The 20,615-nt window shown below is 38.1% G+C and overlaps 1 long non-coding RNA gene across 2 annotated transcripts in view; it reads left to right on the forward strand.

Moving 5' to 3' along the window:
- The first annotated feature begins 2,014 nt into the window (after window positions 1-2,014).
- LOC114017780 (uncharacterized) overlaps window positions 2,015-20,615 on the forward strand; it is a 33,631-nt gene continuing 15,030 nt past the window's right edge. For both annotated transcript variants that reach the window (XR_008734285.1, XR_008734286.1), the window contains exons 1-3: window positions 2,015-5,821; window positions 5,932-6,045; window positions 18,910-19,100. This is a non-coding gene — a long non-coding RNA (uncharacterized LOC114017780). The remainder of the gene's footprint in view (window positions 5,822-5,931; window positions 6,046-18,909; window positions 19,101-20,615) is intronic.

The raw sequence follows: 20,615 nt of genomic DNA on the forward strand, positions 1-20,615 counted from the left end.
GGAATACTCATAGCCAAGAAAATAGTTTGTGGTTTTCTCTAAACACTCACCTGGTGTTCCCAACTACTCCTTGGCTACCATTTCACTTTAAGATTATCTTTAAACCCATGGAGGCGTTAATGTTTATACTCGGTCATACCTGTGCCTGCCTTACTGTGCAATCTTATGTGGACTGATAATAAGCATCCTAAATTTGAAAGAGCTTCTACAGGTGATATCTGTGTAATATCAACAGTGCCACCAGTGCTAAACATTCATAGGATCATAGAATGGCTTGGGTTGGAAGAGACCTTAAAGACCGTCTAGTTCCAACCCCCCTGCCAGGGGCAGGGACACCTTCCACCAGACTAGGTTGCTGCAAGCCCCATCCAGCCTCACCTTGAACATTTCCAGGGAGGTGACATCCACAACTTCTCTGGGAAACCTGTTCCCTCTGGTCAAATCTGGCCATCGGCCCACATCTGGTTCTGGAGAACAGCTTTGCATTTCAGTTTTCTAATTAGTAGATTTTTCATGCTTAATATTCACTCAGGTTTTCGTCCCTACAGCCATATAGGCTATAAATACCTTCTTTAAAAAACAGCAAACCGAAATTCTTTCAGCTCTGAAAGTTCAGACTTAGAAGACACCTCCCCACTGAACTAACGTATCTTGAGTTTCATGATAAATCATGGTTTTACTGTATCATATCAAGTAGACCTTGTGGGCAAAGGTAGTCCAGAAATTTTTAATCTTAAGAGCAGATAAACTTGATAGAAGAAAGATTGTCTTCTACAATGAGACATTCAAGTAACAGCTATTTGTATTTTCAATAGATTCTGTTGTTTCTATAAATAACATCAGCTTGTGGATGAGATACTCCAAAGGTAGAACACTTATCTTCTCAGAAATGTATGACAGCAAATCAAGGGCTACAAATAACTCTTTGTATGGCTGTAGGCGATCTACTTTATCCAGTACATGACTGATTTATTCACATTTTTCTAAAGAGCAGGTAGAGTATTGCCAAGAGAATTTACATCACTATTTTACTCCAAGGTAAGTGTGTCAAGATCATCTAACTAGAAGTTACCTTAAATCATTAAAATATGTGTGTCTTCAGAGTAGAAAGTAAAAGTTACTGTTATAAATTGCCAAAGTGAAAGGAAACACACGTTGCTCCGTATGGGCCAAGAGTGTGCGCACAAACTGTCCCTGCGCACAAACTGGTATGAGGCAAAGGAAGTGGGCTGCATTGGCCAGAGTTTGTGATTGTCTTGGAAATAGCGTCTTGCAACAGAAATACCAATGGTAATAACTGTTCTTCAACAGTTTTTCTAGTTAGGAAGATGTAAAGTGTTCTGCATCAAGAGTATGCTTTTTTCTGCTGGCCAAAGCTGTCCAGTGAGATGCAGAAGGTAAAGGGCAGGGATCTACTCCTGTCCCCAAAGTAGAATCCTCAGCTACATTTGGATTGTTTGGGCAGAGCCTTCTCCAACTTCAGCAGTGAGCCATGCTCAGTTGCAGATGTTGTATCTTTGTTTTTTGAAGGTATGATTTTTTCCCCCCCCGTATATTTGCAAGGTAAAATTCTTAAAATTCTCAACGTATGTTTTGGTTAATGCCACATCCTTTCATTTGACCTTTACTAATGCAGTCTTTTATCTTTTCAAAATATGCTCCCTAAAAGATTGTTTTTCTAGCCTGTGTCTTTGGTTATTTTACCTCCTTCCTTTATCCAAGAAATGTGTGTCTTCACATTCAAGCCTCTCTCATCACTTTAATCTGTTTCCTTTTCCCCCTATCAAATGGTTGATTTATGCTTCTGATCAGCATCTCTTTCAAATCAAGCACACTGTTGCTTTTTTTTTTTTCTCCCCCCCCCCCTCCCCCCCGTTGAGCAGCTCCCTATAAACATCGTTACAACTTCAATCCCTCTAAATGCTTTTGTAAAACTTTTATGAGGCCTTGATGCCTCTGAATCCTGACCAGAATTGGAAGCTCGGGTGGTTTTCTCTCAGATGTTGCCCTGCTTTTTGCCACCCCAGTGTTATCCCTTTTCTTAGATTAAAAAGTTGTGTTTGTACAGCACCTTTTGTAATCAGGTTTGGCAGCTCAGTTGTGCAGCTATGCAGTTCAGGCGTATCAGAGTTACTATGTGCTTCTGGACTGTTGTTTCTGGGATACTCAGCCTTGTTGAAGTGGCCTGATGCTTTTACCTGCTCAGTTTCTTTAACAAGTAATAGCATAAAATAGCTCTGGGTGTGTGAAGCATTGTGTTTGAATACAATACTTAAACGAGTGCTCTTAAGTAAGAATAAGAGTATTATGCAGACTGATATTTTTTTGGACTGATGTTCTAGATCTGTAAGTTGTCCCTGTGTAGCATTAGGAGGTTCATCTCGGAACCCTGCTGCTTTCAGACTGTTCAAGAAGCTGCCTCCTATGTACTACAAAATTTTCCAAGTTTTGCTAATCTTCACAGTTGCTGCTTTTTAATTTGATGTTAGCTGTAGAATAATAAGCTTTCATTAACATTCTCAAAATTACTTTGCTGGAAACATGTTAAACAATGTGTCACTTCAAAGCAACCCCTTCTCTCGTATTCCCTTTAACAAAGAAAACTGCCACCATCATTTAAATGTTATTTCTTCTAAAGAGAAGAAAATCTGTCCAGTGCAGGAGGAAGCAGATATTCCCCCTCACACATTTTCCAAGGGGAAATACCTTCTTTTCATAGGAATAACTTGTAGGGGAAAATACTCATTCATATGAACGTTATGAGCTTCCATAAACCAGCACAGCTGCCGTTGCTTCTGTGGTCATAATTTATTAAGTCCACTGAATATTTGACATCTAGCTTTTAAATGTGAATCCTATCTTGCAAGTGATTTCTGAGACTTCAGTCTCCTGTAACATTACCTTCCAGTTCTGCATTTCACATCAGTGATGCTTTCCTGTTAAATGATACAGGATCCAAGGTGAAAAACACTTGTCATCAGTTGTCACAGATGTCACCTATAAAATTCAAGCAGCATTTTGAAGCTTTCTTTTGGAGACCTTTCCCTCCATTTTTGCTTCAAAGTTAGTTGTTGCATCTTTGGTGAAATAGTATTTTCTTGGAACTATAAACTAGGGAACTAATGAATGCAGTATTGGGACTTTGCGGGTATTCTAAGAATCTTTAAATTCTTAGAGAGTTTAGAACCAGAGGCACCTTTTTTTTAAAGAAGAAAATCTGTTTTAAAAAGCAGTAACATTTTGGAGACAAAAAATATGCAACCACTTGTTTCAAGGTAATACAAGGGAAATAGAAAATCCTGAAACTGATCATTAACCTTGATCAAAATGATTATTGGCCATTATAACTGGGGATGGTGGGCTTCCAAAAGCAAATGACATCTGCTTTACCTCATGTATGCATGAATAGGGAATGAATAAGAATAGGGAGGGAAGAAAAAAAAAATAATAATGAAAGCTGCTTGAAATCACTGGGGACACAATACTTGGGATGAACTGACCCCTTTTTTCTGTCTGAAAAGCTTTTAATGAAAGAGGAAAAGGACCTGATGATCTTTTACTGCAAAGGTTAATAACATAAAATACTGATGAGCATTTTATGTAAGAAGCAAACCTGCAGATCTCATTACCTGGGCCTCCTGATTGTGCATTCATATTCAACAAGAGAAGTGGAAAATACATTTGACACATTTTAAGGGTTATAGTGGACAGCGTTCACGTTTCTGATTCTATTCCCAGTGCACTTTTCTTGTTGATAGAAATGTAAAAGACCACTGAGGTCACCCAGGCTGTCTTCCAGGCCAGGCAAGCTTGTTCACTCACCAGACACTGATGGCTGGGAAACCGTGTCTGACTGCAATGAACATCAAGATAAGGGCAACATTTGGGTCCCAGTTCATCAACTAGCAATTGCTGTAATCATCATCTGTTTGGCTTGCATCAGTTTTAGGTAAAGATCTTGATTGCTGTTGCAAATCTTCAGCTAGAAAATCTGGGGAGAGGTGCAGAGTCATTGACTGTATTAAGTGTGACAGCATGGCTGAGTCTTCATCGCATCGTGAGTAGGGACCAGTTTGCCAAGTTTTGTATAGTGAAAACCACTCCAATTACATACTGCTCTTTAACTGGGAGAAAGAAGACAAGAATCGTAATGTAGTGACAGCAAGCAATGAAAATTGCAAGCTTTGACACAAATTAAATTTGCAAAGGCGGAAGCCATGCCCAACACCATGACAAGCTAATATGGGGAAGAATGAGATTAACGGGTTGAAATATCTCTTTCCTGTTTAAGGTTAACCTCAGGCAAGAGTGAGTTTGTTGGTGTAATGTCTTATTGAATTTTAATATGGAAATGTCTCCTGGCATGTATTCCAAACACCCTACAAATAGTGATATTGATCTGACCTTCAATTAATATGAGAGGCCCTCTGCAAAAATCAGATCTGGGTTTGAATAGCAAATAGCTTTAATATTCTGAGGAGAGCAGATCATTTACACATCTCAGTTTGAGACTATAAATCACCAGGATTATGGTTTTTTTTTTATTATCATCTTAATGCGGGCTTGCTTTCCCTGGAGCAAAAGACCAAAAGCATGGTGTATCATTAAAAAAAATCACAGAGAAGATGTCAGTAAGGTACAGACAACGAATAATGTGTTTGTACAAAAGGGAGTTATTTGAAATCTGTTCCTGCTCTCTGTTGCCACATTTTTGAGGCATCTGCTGTCTTTTTGCCAGTGGGCTAGAATGAACACTCCCCATCTTCAGCCTTTGCACAGTCTGTGGGTATCTTTCCCTTTTCAGTTGGCACAGACCACTCTTTCTAATGGCCAGCATGTACCTCCCTTTCTCCTTGATGCAGTATCCCACATCCCATCCTACAATAAGGGATCATGAGGCATTCACAATCACAACTCATTGCTACCAAGACGACATAGGAAGCTGAGTGGTCTTGATATACAGCAATATGGTTTTTAATTTGTATTTTTGCTTGCTTGTGACAGTAGTGAAAAGTTTAACAAGGATGCCTGCGTACCTTCCTGTCTTACCTGTTCTTAAAGTCTTTATATCACCTTTATATCACCAAAGTCTCAATTCTCATGCAGCTTTGTAAGTATAGTAACAGCTGGGAGTAGTTCTGTAGCCGTTCATCTGTATTTGAGGGAATACCTTAAGTCAAGTGGGCATCAGACCACTTTTTTTAAAGATAATTTTTTTTTAATAGCATTCTTCTTCCATCTAGGCTGTTAGCAAATAACCTTTCTTAGCCACAAAGTAATACATAGTTTCACTGATGCTGATGCTGATATTGAGCAGTTTTCTATAGAACTGTCATTGAGCTGGGTGTGAATTTTGGAGGTTTACTCTCTTAATTGATTTTTCATTGGCCCAGAGAAAATCATGTTCCTACAGGACTTCAAAGCCTGTAATTAAACCAGATAAGGATTTCAGCTAGTCATAGCCTCCACTGCTCTGTGAAATACTGAAGCTGAAAGATCAACTTGACCAACTGGACCCCGTGATTTGACAATACGACTCATAGAGCTGGCAGTGACCATCCTTCCCTGGCAGTTTGACCTTGGAAGCATCACTTCTATTTAATTAAACAAAAGAAAACAACAACAACTACAACAAATGAAGATGGGCTCTAGTCTGCCTAAACTTGCCTGGTTGGTGCCACTCAAGTTCCAGACAACAATCCTGTCTGCCAGCTTTCTGCTGTTGCTTAGTCTTACTTGTGTTATTGGATGAATTGACCTATTCCTCTGCTCAAAGGTGGAGAAGCTGGATGAACTGAGTAGAGCTTTGCTACACTTCAAGGTGAAAAAGCATTAAATAAGTGCTGAGGTCTGGACTTAATTTTTTTTTTGTTTGTAAGATTTTTTTTGTACAACAAAACTTCACAAATCCTCTTCTGATTTCTTATATAGACTTATACATAGCAGTCTGAAGGGGATGTATGGAGTTTGTCTTGAGGAAAATATCACTACTCTAGGCCTTTCCTACTGCCATTCCAGTTGCTGAATATTTTGCTGTTGTCCTTGGTATGTATGAGAAGATGTGATTTTCTGAATACGTGTGATTGTCTGAATATGTGCAATTCGCTGTATAGCTAACCACTGTGAGGCCTTGTGAGGAAGGTTTCCTTATGGTAGCTCTTTCACTCTGGTAGCCTTATAAAGAGCATTTTGCATTGCAGGTTGCACACTAAATCAGTAGCTTGGCTCTCACACAGAGTTGCTGAATTAACATGATGTGACCCAGAGATGCAAAGGGATTTCTTTCATTAACAGTGCCGGGATGCTCAGGAGAACACAAGATGCGTTTCCTAGACAACAGCCAATGTTACTGAGTAACTGGAAGAAAGTACAAAGGCTGAAAAGGGAGTTTATGAAGAGTAGGGATCAATTTGGGAAAAAAATCTGAATAGCACAGTTAAAGTTCTTTTACAAAATGTAAAACATCAAACAGAGAGACCTGCTTAGAGAGTCTGTGAAACAGCTGTGATAGTCTCAGAAATAAAAAGCCCCAACAAAAAATAGCAAAAATGCACTTTAAAACACAAGTATATCACCTCCTTAAGTCTGTACATGCTTCACCCTTGGAGCCACAATCCTTGTCTGACTTTTTCCCCAAAATTAAACAATCCAGAATGATACTCCTGGTGGAATACACAGATGGCAGATTGCACACGATTTCATTCAGCTGCAGTTTTACTTCAAATTCCATGCAGGATAAATAAACGTCAGCTGAAGTACAATCTCTCCACTGTTCTGCATGCTCACAGTAGGAAGACTGATGTAGACTTTTGGTTAATATTTAAGTGGCATTCCTGACAGTGAAATACTGTGCATCAGCTTGAGAAACCAGCTTGCGTCTAGCCCTCTGGTTCTTCTCTGAAAAGTGGGTTAGAAGCTTGGATGCATCATCTGTCTGCTTCAGTAGCTAAAAAAGTATGACTTAAATTTCCCTCATCTGACCATTTTTAAATGATTAAAAAGATTATTTTTCTGTGCTTACAACTATAGCTACTTGGAGTAACCATTGCTCTAGAGAATTATTTTGGGATCCTAAAGATATATGTTTGTCAGGTTGCATTTTCACAGACATCCAAGCTGATCTGCTGGCTTGCTGCCATGAGAAACGCATGGTCTTTTTCTCCTCCCTCATCTCTTGTCCTCCCTTTCCTTTTGCCTAGTCTGTGGTGATTTTTTTCATTATCTGATTCACTAACCCGACAAAAAAAAAAAAAAGGCATCTTGTTTTGTTTTGACTAGTTAGCTTTCAGAATGGTCATTGAGTTGAATTGTGTTTTGGATAGTCCTGGCAACCATCAAGGCTGACACAAAGCTAAGCGATGCGGTGGGAGATGAAGGGGGATTTGGCTGCCCCTCTCATTGGCAGGATGCTATTGCATTGCCCTCCTGTTCCATGGAACTGCAGCATCAGGGCATTGGTGAGGCCGCATCTGGAGTGCTGCATCCAGTTCTGGGCTCCCTGGTTCAAGAGAGACAGGGAACTACTGGAGAGGGACAAATTACTTTCTCTCTTTTACAAATGCAGGGTAATTCGTTCACTTGCCCAAGCTCTCAGAAAAAAACCCTGGCAAATCTGAAAACAAACATTGGAACAACTGATGAGTTCAGTGTTTTAACCATGAAACTGTTTCTCTGTATCTCTCTCTTTTTTCCACACCAGCATCTGGTAGAGAATTGTTAAGCCACTACTGTTGCTGCAAAACTTTATCTAACCAGTTACGCTTTCCGTTCTGTTTATTAAAAAAAGGAGAATTATTGGAGAAATAGTAGTAAACAACTCTGACTTTATTGCTTGCTTTTAATTAATATCTTTTTCTCTCTCAAAAGTATTTACTAGGCATATATCACTCTGAGGCTCACATTGGGCAAAAATGTTGGTAAAACTTGTTGGAATAGGAGGTTACATAAACGTAGAGCTCTGGGATGCTGCAGGTTTCTGAGCTGCTTGCTTGATAGGTTTTACTCTCCGCTACCTGCCAGCGGATGTCACACTGACACAAAAATGGCGTAACTAATGAGCCAAGTTTCTACTCTTTCCATTACAAAAAAAAGTTCTGCTACTAAATCTTGACAGTCTCCTCAAAGAGAGATTTGACTTCAGCAGGACTGTAGCCTGAGAAAAGACAACAACATTCAACTGGACTATATATTTAATAAGGATTTGTTTTCTGTTTTATGAAACCAGACTTAAAACTTCCTAACAGAAGCAAGCAATTTTATTGTGAAGAATTACCACATTTCTCTGTGAGAAAAGCTTTCTTCCCTGTTTCATCAGTGAACTTGCATCTGTGCAATGGAATTCTTTTACAAATAGAGCTGAATACATACAGTTCAACCGCAGTAACATTTTAATCATTATTTCATTACAAAAGCAATGCAGTTGCAGCATCATCTTCTGGTTTTTTCCATTGTGATTTTATGTATTCTATCTTAGCAAAACATCATGGCACAGGTATTGGCAGCCAATAAGGTACTGCTGCTGTTAGGCTTCTGTGCCCTGAAAAAAGTAGTGTCAAGATTATTGCATGAGTTTGTATTTAAATTGCAGTGCATTTAAAAATGAGCACTAGATCAAATGGTACTCCACTCAGAAATTGACGTGTACAAAAGTAGCTTTTAAAGACAGTTCTGGTTACTAGAGAGATTATTGCTGTTCCCTGAGGCACAGGAGCTTTAACAAAAATGTGCAGGAGCTCATTGTCAGAATCCTGGTGTCCTGGGTTAGTTCCAGAAATCCAGAGCCATTTTTTCTTTTTATATGTCATTGCTGCACTCTCAGGGATTAAAAAAACCCCCAAATAACTACAAAACTTCTACAGAATTAGTGGCTAAATGTTTTCTGTTGACTTCACTGTCCAAGACGTTTACTTTGAAACTGATTCTTGGGAGCTAAAATTGGATTGTCATCATATTTAAAGCTCTTGGATGTGTCTTGCTCAGTAGAACTGAAATAACTAAATGGCTGGCAGCAGCCTTTCTCTCCTATGGCAGTATCCTGTTAAAGTCTGTTCAACTGTAGACCATCTATCAGTCATAATGTCATCGTGGTTCTATTAATTACTATGTTCAGTCAGACAAAATTTTTTAGCTAGCAGTATTTTAGATTATTTAAAATATTTAGAAATAGTTTTACAAAGGTTGAATGTGTTTTAAAAAAGTCTTACAACTGAATCTTATTTGACATTGAAAGTGCTGTCTCTTGCTTTGTATCTGTGTCTGGGCATCACCCACAGAGAAAACCAGACTGAAAAGAGAGTCATAGTTCAGAGAAGATGTAACTTGTTTATGCCCAACCCCCAAAGTCACAGGTTGCTTTTGAAATGCTGTGAAGTGTTTCAGGTTGTACTGTTAGCATGGGTGCATCTTTTCTCTTACTGTATTCCTCACCTGTTAAAAAAGGGCCCTTTACCTTTCTACATTCTTTATGTTTATACGTTTATACTTCGGCTTTGACTTTCTCTGCTGCAAGACTTTGGCTTTGACTTTCTCCTTTCAGGAGAGTATTATAGAGGCAAATGTGGTGCCTGCTTTCTGATCTTCAATCTTGCCAAAGATGGACCAGATCAGACGCAATTTCTGTCTAATGACTGTATATCAGTATAATCATTTAAATTGTGGGTGCCACATTGGTAAGAAAAAGATCCCAGATACAAAATCCAGTGGGCTGTATGTAGAAGATGCATACAGTTCGGATACGTTGCAACTCAGTTTGCTGTGCAAAACTTGCAAAGTGAGCTCTTGCTCAGTCTGATTTGACTAGAGCTGTTGCATGTGGCAAGGATCCTTGCATGATGGAACAGAAGGCTGGATCCGGTCCGTTTGAGCTGAGGGATGCTACACGTCCACACACATCCTTATGTTACTACTGTGTGAAACCATGCTATAACATTTATCGGCCACCTGTTAGCAGTGTTTATTGACTGTGAAAAGGGATGGCCTCGGATGCAAACCTGAAGGGAACCTTCTCAGTTAGGCAAGAGGGTAGACCAAGAAATATCTTTGCATCCCATGCTGTTTGCTGTCACCATTCAGTGTTTCTTCCTGGCCAGAATGATGTCCTTTCCCTTTCCAGGGAGGGACCTCTTCCATGCACTGCAATGGCAGAGCCCTTAGTGGAAAGGAGTACAGATTGTGTTCCCAGAGCCTCCTGCTTTGGCAACGGAGGTACAGCTTCAAAATGCGGAGTACTGTAATACTAAGATTCCTGATGTTTAGCAGGAGAAGGGATGCTAATTTGTATAGTGGTGCATGGCTGAACTGTGCTGTTTTGTGAGGAGCGTGTCTGATCTACCGACATATCTTTGTTAGAAGACATTAGGAAAAAATGTATTATCAGCTGTTACAGCAATGACAGCTGAGGTGAAAAAGCCTCTTCGATCTTGGGTAATTAGGTGGGGGCTTGTCTAGCAGTACAGCCACACAAAGAGGGGGATTTGGGAAGCTGACTTTGTAGGAGGGAGCAAGGAGGACTGTCAGCAACCTGAGTTCAATATGAGTTTAGATGAAACATTTCAAGTCACGCTGGCAGTGACGATGAAAGTGACATTTCTTAGTTCTGGAAATGGCATTGTAACATAAATGACTTCTTCATTTCTATTTGCTTTCTGTGCAGGATTTTAAAGGGACTTGCATATACTTACATTGGTGATCCTGGAGGCAGAAGTTTTGTATTTAGATCAAAATCTGTTCAGACCAGGTACAGGCGGTTAAACAGCTGTGCGTTAGTTGGGGAGGGAGGGAGGGAGAGATTGATCTAATTGGGCCCTATATTTTTGTTAGGCGTATGTGGTAATATTCCACTCTAAATGTAAGTGGGTAGGAGTTCGAATTTATATCAAAAGGGGATACATGCAACAAGTTGTAGATGTTGTGCCATTATAAAGCATCTAATGTAGTATAGATATAATATTTTAAATAATATATTTACAATATAAAGCAATATATTAATTTACAGTATAAAGCATCTAATGAGTTCTATCCATTAATCACAAAAGTTGGTTAGCAAAAGTATTTTTTTATAAGCAATATGCTGAATTTCAGTGACTGAAAGGAAACCAATTATTTCACAATCAAAGGAGAAAGAAAGGTAAGTTCCAAATATTTCTTTTAAACTGAGTTTCGTTTAAAACCAGTCTTCACCTCTCCAAATCAAATGAGTAGACCTTAAGGAGATTATAGCTTCTGTTTGATATAAATCAGCCTCTTGCTTGAAAAGTACATCTGCTTCAATAAGCTTTATGATAGTTATCAAGACCCACTAAAACATCTCAGAGACTGCAATGTGTGACATTACTCCCAGCAAAATTATCCTAAATTATTTGTTACCTGCTTTTTAATATTTAAATATATCGTATTTTGGTGAATTATGTTAAAGTTTTCCTTATTGATGTATCAGGAATCATAGCTTCTCTATTATTTAAGTTATAAAATTGTCCTTTATGTTATGGTGTCATAGATTTGTTCACATTGGACAGGGCTTTGGGAGGGCTCCAGTCCGACCTGCAGCTCAGAGCAGGGCCAAGCCTGAATTCACATGAAGCCATTTCAGGGCTTTGTCTAATCAGGTCTTAAAAACCTCCAAGGACAGAGATTTCACAACCTCCGTGGGCAATATGTTCCAATAAATAATCATCCTCAGAGGTTTTTTTCTGTTAGAGAGTTGGAATATTTTATATTTCCTTAGGAACAGTGAGAAGCTAACTCCCTTATGTAATGAGAGTCTCAAACCTGAGTTAACTGGAAGATAGTTACACTTATTTTGAAGGCAGAGGTGCAAAAATGAACTCTCCAAACAAAGAGCTCTTGTGTTATATAAAAAATTTACCCTGCTGAAGCAGCTCTGTCCCCTTTCCCTCCTCCATTGCCATGCCTGTGTTATGCCAACCCCTATGCCTACACAGCCTAGGGAGACCGCTCCAGTAATTTTGCTAAACTTCTGCATTAAAAAGTATAAAGCTGCCTGCTACCTTTATTTTTCTTCATAAAACAGCTCAGCAATAATATAAAGCTTTTCATCTTCATTAACTAATACAGATGTTAATTAATTAATCATGCTTGCATATCCCTCTATTAAATAGCTAGTCTACTAAAATTTATCCTTTCTATTCCCTAAAGGTATTTTGTATATCAGCCAGGTCTTCTATTAATCTTTTCTTTTCCACAGCATGTTTAACCTTCTTTCGCTTATCATTTAGGGTCGTTAGGGCTTATTGTCTTAGTTATCCTCTCTTGAACCTTCTGTGTTGTCCATTTTTTTCTTTTCTTTTGCTTTCTTTAACCAGAACTGTGTAGTTGCCCCAAATTCTCTTCTGATTAAGTGTAAAAAATCGGGAGAAACCGCATCGGGGTGAACTCCACCAGAAGCCAGATTGTAGTCATTCTCAGGGCTTGAGACGTGACTTTACGGTCCATACCAAGATGAAATGTTATCTGCAATTGCTTTGATGTTTTATTTTTTCTTAATAAGATTTGTCACTCTCTACTGATTAGGCATTTACTAGTAAATTGTGTCTAATTTATGTGGACACACAGTGTACACAATTCAGAGAAAAAAAATCAGAAATTTGGGAAGAATGGGAAAAAGATTCCAAGAATTATTTGGAGTCTCAAATCATGATCAATAATGAGAAACTAAAGTTCAACCTACTGCAAGATAAGGTAACTTAAATTAAACCTGTAGACCTCCAGGGAGAGGATTACACAGCACACTGAAATCAAACAAAGATACAACAAAAACCAGAGTTCGAAAACTGGAGACAGACTAATTCAGGATATATTTAAGATTCACTGAGAGTAATTAACCATCAGAACAATTAACCTATGAACATAGTGAATTTGTTGAAGTATTTTAAGTAAGTATTTTTCCTAGAAATGTGGTTGTCCAGCCAGAAATTACTGGGTGAGATTCTATGCGAAGTTAGAATAATTCATCACAGTCTCTTTCAGCCTTAAAATTTAAGACTATAAACCTCATATGCTCAAAACATCTTTTTTTTTTTTTTTTTTTTTCTATTTTATTCTCCCCCCTACTTCTAAGTGTTTGGGGAGGAGATCATGGCTTATTCCTGGCTAAACACAAAACATCACCTCTCTTGGGATTCTCATCCATGCACATTGCTAAGTGTTTTCCTGGGAACAGTGCAGAATATGCCATATCATTCAAGACCCTTTAGTGCCTTGGTGTCCTGTAAAATAAGATCTCTTTTAATTTATTCCTGTTCTTTACTATTTCTCTTCCACCGTAACATTGCATTGACTGAAGTTTGATTGTTGTGGTTGCTCCCCTATTCATGTTTAACTTCTAGCTGGTTATATTCTGTCAAAAGTGTTTTCTGCAGGCCATGTAATTATACCCACTGATTCCCTCCCTGTAAAATCTTTTCTGTTATTGCTGCTTCTTCAATGAGGCAGTACGAGATTTGTTAGGCATGCTCTCTGTGGGTAAATAGATGCTGACTGTCTGCAGTTTAGGTATAATTTGCTAAATGTTCCATGCCAACTATTTTCTGCTATTCTTATTATTCAAATCATGCTTGTAGAGCCTTCTAGTTCTGTTTTTTTTTTTTTTTTTTCTCTTCTTGATAGCCAAAATAAATATAACACTGACTTCATCCTACTACTTCTGCCTATTCTGTCAATCCCAAGGAATCTCTTATTGCTATTAAAGCTGTAGAGTAGCATTTATCTGATTTCTGCCGAGTCAGAGATTTGAACTGACTTCTATTTGCCTCTCTTCCCCCTTTGTTTTGTGTACAGTCCCTCCTCGCTCTTTTCATGAAAACCAAGTGAAGGATAATGAGGCTTTATATCTCTTAGAACAAATTTCTTCCATTTCTACCTCTTTTTTTAATTACTCATTTTTCCAGCTGATTTTTTTCTCCATAAACATGCTTTTCTTATCCATCTGTTGCTCCAAGCCTGTAAACCCTGTTGCAGGCATTTGGCCCCCTTTATTACCAAAATCCCCTTATTTCTCACAGCTCCTACTGACAGTGAGCATTGTTGGTGAGCAGCGAATTAATCTGTTCCTCAGTGTTCCGTGTTCCAGCTCTTTCATTTCACCCAGGATTTGCAGTGTTGAAAGCTATCAACATCCTTACCGTAAAAAAATATTTTAATGCTGCCTGTAAAAACAAACAAACAATACCCACCTGCAGATGATAGGCTTTTGCACTGAGTAGAGGATTGCTTTTCTCTGTATCTCATGTCAATGCTGCAAGTATAACATCTCTTCAAGGATAGGATATCATAGCCTCTTGCTCATGCATTGATGACCCATTTTTATTTTGTATCGTGCTGTTCAAAGACAAAAGAAGGTGAGACCATCTGAGGGAGCTTTCATGATTAATTGGTCTCTGTTACCTGTCCCAGAATGCAGATTGAAACTGGAACGCTCCAGCTCCCAAAGCTAAATTCACAGAAAGCAGCTGGTTTGTTTTTTTTTTTTTTTCTAATAAGAAGCAGAAATACACACCTGCCACTTAATATGTGAATGATCTTTAAAATACTGGGTAGTTTCAACTAGATCAAAGCAACAATGGCTTTAGATACAGTCATTTAAACCCATTTGCATCGTCTTCCCTGTTGTCTGTCACAGCCACAGAGAGGCACTTTTAAGAGTGATGCATTCCTGTGCATTATGTTCATGTTTCAGTTTAAAGCCACAGGCGGTAGCTAATTTCCATTCTTTTGACTGTATGAGATCATCTCTGATAAACTGTTCATTTGGCACGTTAATAATAACAGAATGAAGCTAGCTACAGCACTCATACCATTATTTTGTGGTACTTGAGCAACTCACTGTCATGCGTAAATTTGTTTTCCAATACTTAGGCAGTGAGAAAAGTGATAGCCCTTTTACATAACTGGGGAATAGAAGCAGACAGATAGGCAAACACTTCTATGTCTGTGTAAAAAGTAACATTGGTATCAGCAAGCCTCCTCACAAGAGTCAAGCTAAGCATTCAGTAGAGTATTTGAAGAAATCGGAGTAGAACAACTATGCTTTCAGCCCAGGAGCATAAAAATGCTTTGAACAGACGGGAAAGGGATCTTCAGAGCCACATGCCAGCACTTGTAAAGCTCTGCAGCCAAATGGAAGGATATCTCACTTAGAATGATACTTAAGGGGAGAAGAGACATTAGGAGATACAGGCACAGCTAGTGAATAATTAACTGGGCCCTTTGAAATCTTTTAAAAAGTGGTTAGTAATTTCATGAGGAATACTTCGGGATGACTTAACCTGCTCTAAAAAAAGAGATTGTTTATTGATCCTTGTTTATGTATTTGTTTTTGGGAAGGGTAGGTACTGTAGAGATCCTATTGGCACTTTCAAGATGATTATGGCAGTTTTACTTTTCAAAACTTTACAGTTTTTGTTCCCTTTAGAAGCCTACAAGCATGCAACTTGTGGTCGTGCTCTGCAGGCATCACAAACTTAGCAGAGGTAGGCATTTGCAGCAGATCGATTCAAGTCTTTACAGAAACGAACTGCATTATGCTTTGTCTCAATGCCTGTGACTTTATCCTACTTCTTCTGCTGTTACGGCTGTGGGAAACCTGAGCTTTAAGTCTTAATAATCTTTAGCTATCAGAAATGCTGGGTCACCAGGCTTCACATTCTCCCAAAGTCATGATTTGTATGAGTCCTAGCTGAGCAGGCTTTCATTTTGGGTCAGATTGCCTAACTTTGCTCAGTTCTTGCCTGGTGACAGATGACTATCTCAACCCGGCCTGAGAGCTATGCGTTTTCCACTATTTAAATTTCACAGTGCAGTGAAGCAACTGATACCCATATTCAGCCACTCTTGTCGAGGATGTGAAAGTGGAGAACCTTAATTATTTAATGTTGTAAAGCATTCCAGGGATCTAACCTGACAGTCCCAAGCCTTTTCTTGTTTGTTTTCAAATGGATGAAACATCTAGGAAAGCATAAGGGCTTTCGTAATTATTCACACCTCTGGGTAATTCTATTAATGGACAAATATAACAACATTTCCATACACTGCCCAGGCACCTGATACCAGCGGCAGTATTGTTATGAATTGGATGTCTGCTGTAAGGACCTTATGAAGGAGCACAGGCAAAGGGCAGCCAGGTGATGGCTTGTTTCTATTTAGCAGCTGTCACAGGTAGACTCGAGTATCTGTATTAGCCGTCACCCATGGGATGGGCAGCAAATTTGTTTCCTAAGAAGCACCAAGGTTTTCTTCTGGGAACGCTATGAGATCTGGTAATCATTCTGAATGTGAAATGTGGCACCTTAGGTTTCATATTAATGCCCAAGCAGCTTTCTGAAAGGAAGGCTCCCACGGCTGCCTGCTCAGCTTGTGGCAGCCTGGAAAGGAAGGTATTTTAGTTGTGGGGTAGGATAGACTTTATAAAGGTTGTATGTATGATATGATGTATATATATATAAATATATATGTAATATATATGGCATTTAAGTAACTGCAGGTTGTTGGAAAACTGTGCTGTCACGTACAGAAGATAGCCACTTGAAATAGTGAAAAGGCTATAGCCTAATTTAAAATTAAAACATTAAGATAGAAGTGGTAACTACAGTGAACACTGTCATGAACACAGATAATATATAATGATGTACTTGAACATGAGGTTTGGCTGTTGTCAGACCCTGAGGAAATCCAATCTGTTACAGCCGTTCTAGAGGCTTCTGTGCCAGTGCACATAAAATCACTTTATCTTTAGTGCTGATGGTTGTTACTTAGCACTCTTGGGGCACTGCACATATCAAAGGTGCAGCAAATATTTTACATACTTTCTTATAGAGCTAATCCAACCCGAACGCTTTATGTTCTGCCACAGTACTACAACCCAGCTGCTATCAGTAGTATTGGTATTACAATCAAGGATAGCATGTAGCTCCTTATTTCTGGGTTACCATAAAATGATCTATTATGCCCTGCAATCTACCGACAGACAATCTGGGACAACAAGGCACATAACATCATTTTGATATTTTGAGAAATGGGGACACAAGAATTAGAACATTCTTGTAGTCTGCCTTAAAAATTTCTTCATGACAGCAAGTAAAAATTTTAGAGTAGGGAAAAATTCTAATCTTTTCAACTGCAATTTTTTTTCAAAGAAAAAGGCAATTTATTGACATCTCTAACAGTAAATGCAGCTATATAAAAAAATAAATTGAAAAAAAGGTATTCTGTACCTTCTAGCAAGAAAACCATATGATTGCATTTCCTTCACCAGTATAACTTACTGCAAAGACAATATTGATGAAATTTAGATAAGATTCTAAATTGTATATAGTGATAACAGGAATTTAGTGTATTTTAATGGTAATGCGTATCCCAGCTTTCTAACACAGATATAACTACACAACTTGAAATCACTGTTGCTGGACCTAACACATTTGTATCCACTAACACACTTAATCCACTTTTCTGTTCCTAACTTTTACCAAATGTAAAACCTTACAAGCAGCATGCAAACAAAATATTCCATGCAGACCTAAATTGTCTTTAAAGTACCATTTAAAAAAAACCATTGCTTAAAAATATCCAGAAAACTGTATTCAAAGAATTGAAAACACATTAAGATAACAATTTTACTGTAATTACTTCAGAGGAGCCAACCGAGCATCTTCTGCCTGGGAAAGTTCATGAAACAGTGTCCCTAAATTCAGGCTTACGCTGAGGTGCAGGTTCAAATGGTGTTTACCTTACTGACATAGAAGTTAGAAGTAAATGGTTGCTTTGTGTTGTCTAGTTGATGAAGACAAGTTCCACATGGAAACCAAACTTCTGTTGTTTGTTCCTAGGCTGTAGTAAGTTTGGTGTTCAATTTATTATATAAACACTCAGTAAATTAATGACATGGGCACTGCCTACTGTGAAATGTGGAGACTCTGAGACAGAGCTTATGACTAAGATGAGGCTTTATAGCTGAAAGTTAAATAACCTTGGTGAAGAAGGAGGATTCTTCTCAGGCTAGTAACACTGACTGTAAAACCCACAGCTGGTATGAACCAGACTCTTCTAGACGCTTGAAGGACCTGACACCTGTACAAAATACGTGCCATAGCAAATAGAAGTTCAATTATACTGCATTTACTTCTCTTACTGTGAACTATTACACCCTTTTTTCCTGGCATTTTTTGTAAAGACCTCCACAGGAAAAACTCAACTCATTTACCTTCTGCTATAGGACTACGATGAAAATGATCTACTTTACTTCGGCCTTATTATTTGAGACCCAACATTGTCCAATCCCATAAATTCTCTCAATTAAAACCTGTATCTGCCACTTGGGATGAAATAGGTTTTCAAGATATTACCAACGTGATTTATAAAGGAATATGTATAACTAGGATAAATTTTAAAGAAAGCTACATTAAATTCACTAAAATGAGCCATGCAATATTTTTACGTGTACAAACATTGTCATATTTAACTTGGGCAAGTACAGCAGGTACACATGTGATGAGATACAGAAAAATACTAATTGTTGGATTTTCAGAATGTTTTTCAGTTTGTCATCTATAGCATGATTTTTAACGTCAACTGCAAGTTGCATTTAAAATTTGATTTTAGACAGACCCTTAAAAGAGTGCAAGCAAGAAAATTCATTGGCTTTAATAGACCAATATATGGTTGATTTAGCTCCCTATTGATGCAGAGATGCTTGCTTGGTCAGAAATTCAAACAGGGAAATAGTATGGAACTTGAACAGCAAGAAGCCAATGAATGCAGCATGACATTAAATACCCTGAGCGTCACAGTGGGCTTAGCATATTTTCTTCATAGTGTATGAATGTTTTGGATTTTGCAAATTGAGACAGACTTTTTACCAGTATGTGCATGATTAGTGTTATCTTGTTCTCCACTCCACAGGTGGGCATTTTACTTTGCAGAAAATTCAGAAAGACAATGATGATCTTATAGCACAGAAGAGCAAAGATGGAAGTGGTGAGAAGGAACTCTTCTTTGTTCTTGTGCTCCTTGGAAATTTATGGGCCCATAGCACAGGGGTGAATGCCGTGCACCATCTGGATGTATCTGGGGCCTCTTCTTGACTAAGACTTGTAAGTAATGTTGCCCCCAGATTTCCTTTCTTTGCTACCTCATATATAGGTTTCAACTGGAGATTTCAAAGTAAGTCAGTCAGTTAAAATCCTTAGACTCGATCTCAAAAGCAACAGTGATTTATTTTTTTTCAATAGCTAAATTCATTTTATCTTCTCTATCCCTGGAATAAGTTAAAGCACGTTTTCAGGTTCTTCATAGCTATCTGCAATGGGTAACGACACAAAAACAATTAAGAAAAGACCAAAAAATCACAATCAAACAAAAAGAATGTTTCTAGTCTGAACATCAGAAAATGAAGGTAGATACCTATTTTTTAGGTTAGTTAAGTGATCGAGCAAAATCACATACTTTCAAAAAATGTTCTTTTCTGAGCCTATTGAAATCAGAACCTCTAACACAGAGACATGTGACATCTGCATTTGTCTCCCTAAATGATGCTTGTCAGGAGTATTTCATTCTCTCCCCTGTGACTCACTCACTATTCAAATAGATGCACTCCCCAAAGATGCCGTCTTACAAAGCATCTTCCATATAGCTCCTAGATCCCTCCTGGTTGTATTGCATTGTTGTTGTTAAATGTGGATGTTTCTTTGTAAATGCCCTCTACTCCCCATCTTCTTATTTCACATCCAGTATATGCTTCCTTGGCTCCACAAGGTGATGGGCTCTGCTCTCATTCCAGAGTATGTATTGTTTGTATAATTGTCCTTTCTAGAGTAGGTAACTACCCAGTTTTGTCTTTATATAGAAAGGCAGTGTTTTCTCATAATTCCACCTCAATTTTATTTAATCCTGTATGAAATATTGACAAATTTATGCTGGTTTACCATAGAGATACAACAGTTGATTCTGAAGGAAGCATACTGGAAAGGCTGTCATAAAGAAAAGCCATGAAAAGTCTGAAGATATATTTTTAAGTTCTTGTTTATAATTTTGTAATGATAAATGGAATACCTGTGACTCTCTGCTCCATTTTAGGCAATCCCTAGAGTGGAAAACTTTTACAAGCCATGTATATGGTACTTATTATATACCTATGTATCTATATCTATCTATCTATCTTTATGTATATCTATATCTATATAATTATGTATACTTACATACAGTATAAATGTATACTTCTATATACTTACATATAAGTATCCTTATACTATAGACTGTATGTTAATTTTAATTAAGGTAGTGATCCCTAGGGAAGGGGATAGGGAAAGAGGGAAATTTTACTTGATTGGAAAACTGAAGTAAGGAAAAGGGCAGTTAGTTGTAAAATTATATTGCAAAACCCAAATCAGACTAATGCTACAGTATAGAAAACTGTAACTCTGGAAGTTCTGACAGTGTGTTAGTTACAGCAGGGCATGTAATTTCTCCCTGCTGAATTTTCTAGCTCTTAATTTACAGAACTGCACTGAAGTAGATTCTCTTTTTTCTTTTTCAACATAAGGATTATTCGTGTTATGACTCACCATGATTATTCAGCATTTGAGCTATTATTTGAATGCATTTGGCCA

This window comes from Falco cherrug, chromosome 10 (genome assembly GCF_023634085.1).
Source record: "Falco cherrug isolate bFalChe1 chromosome 10, bFalChe1.pri, whole genome shotgun sequence".
Classification (NCBI taxonomy): Eukaryota; Metazoa; Chordata; class Aves; order Falconiformes; family Falconidae; genus Falco; species Falco cherrug.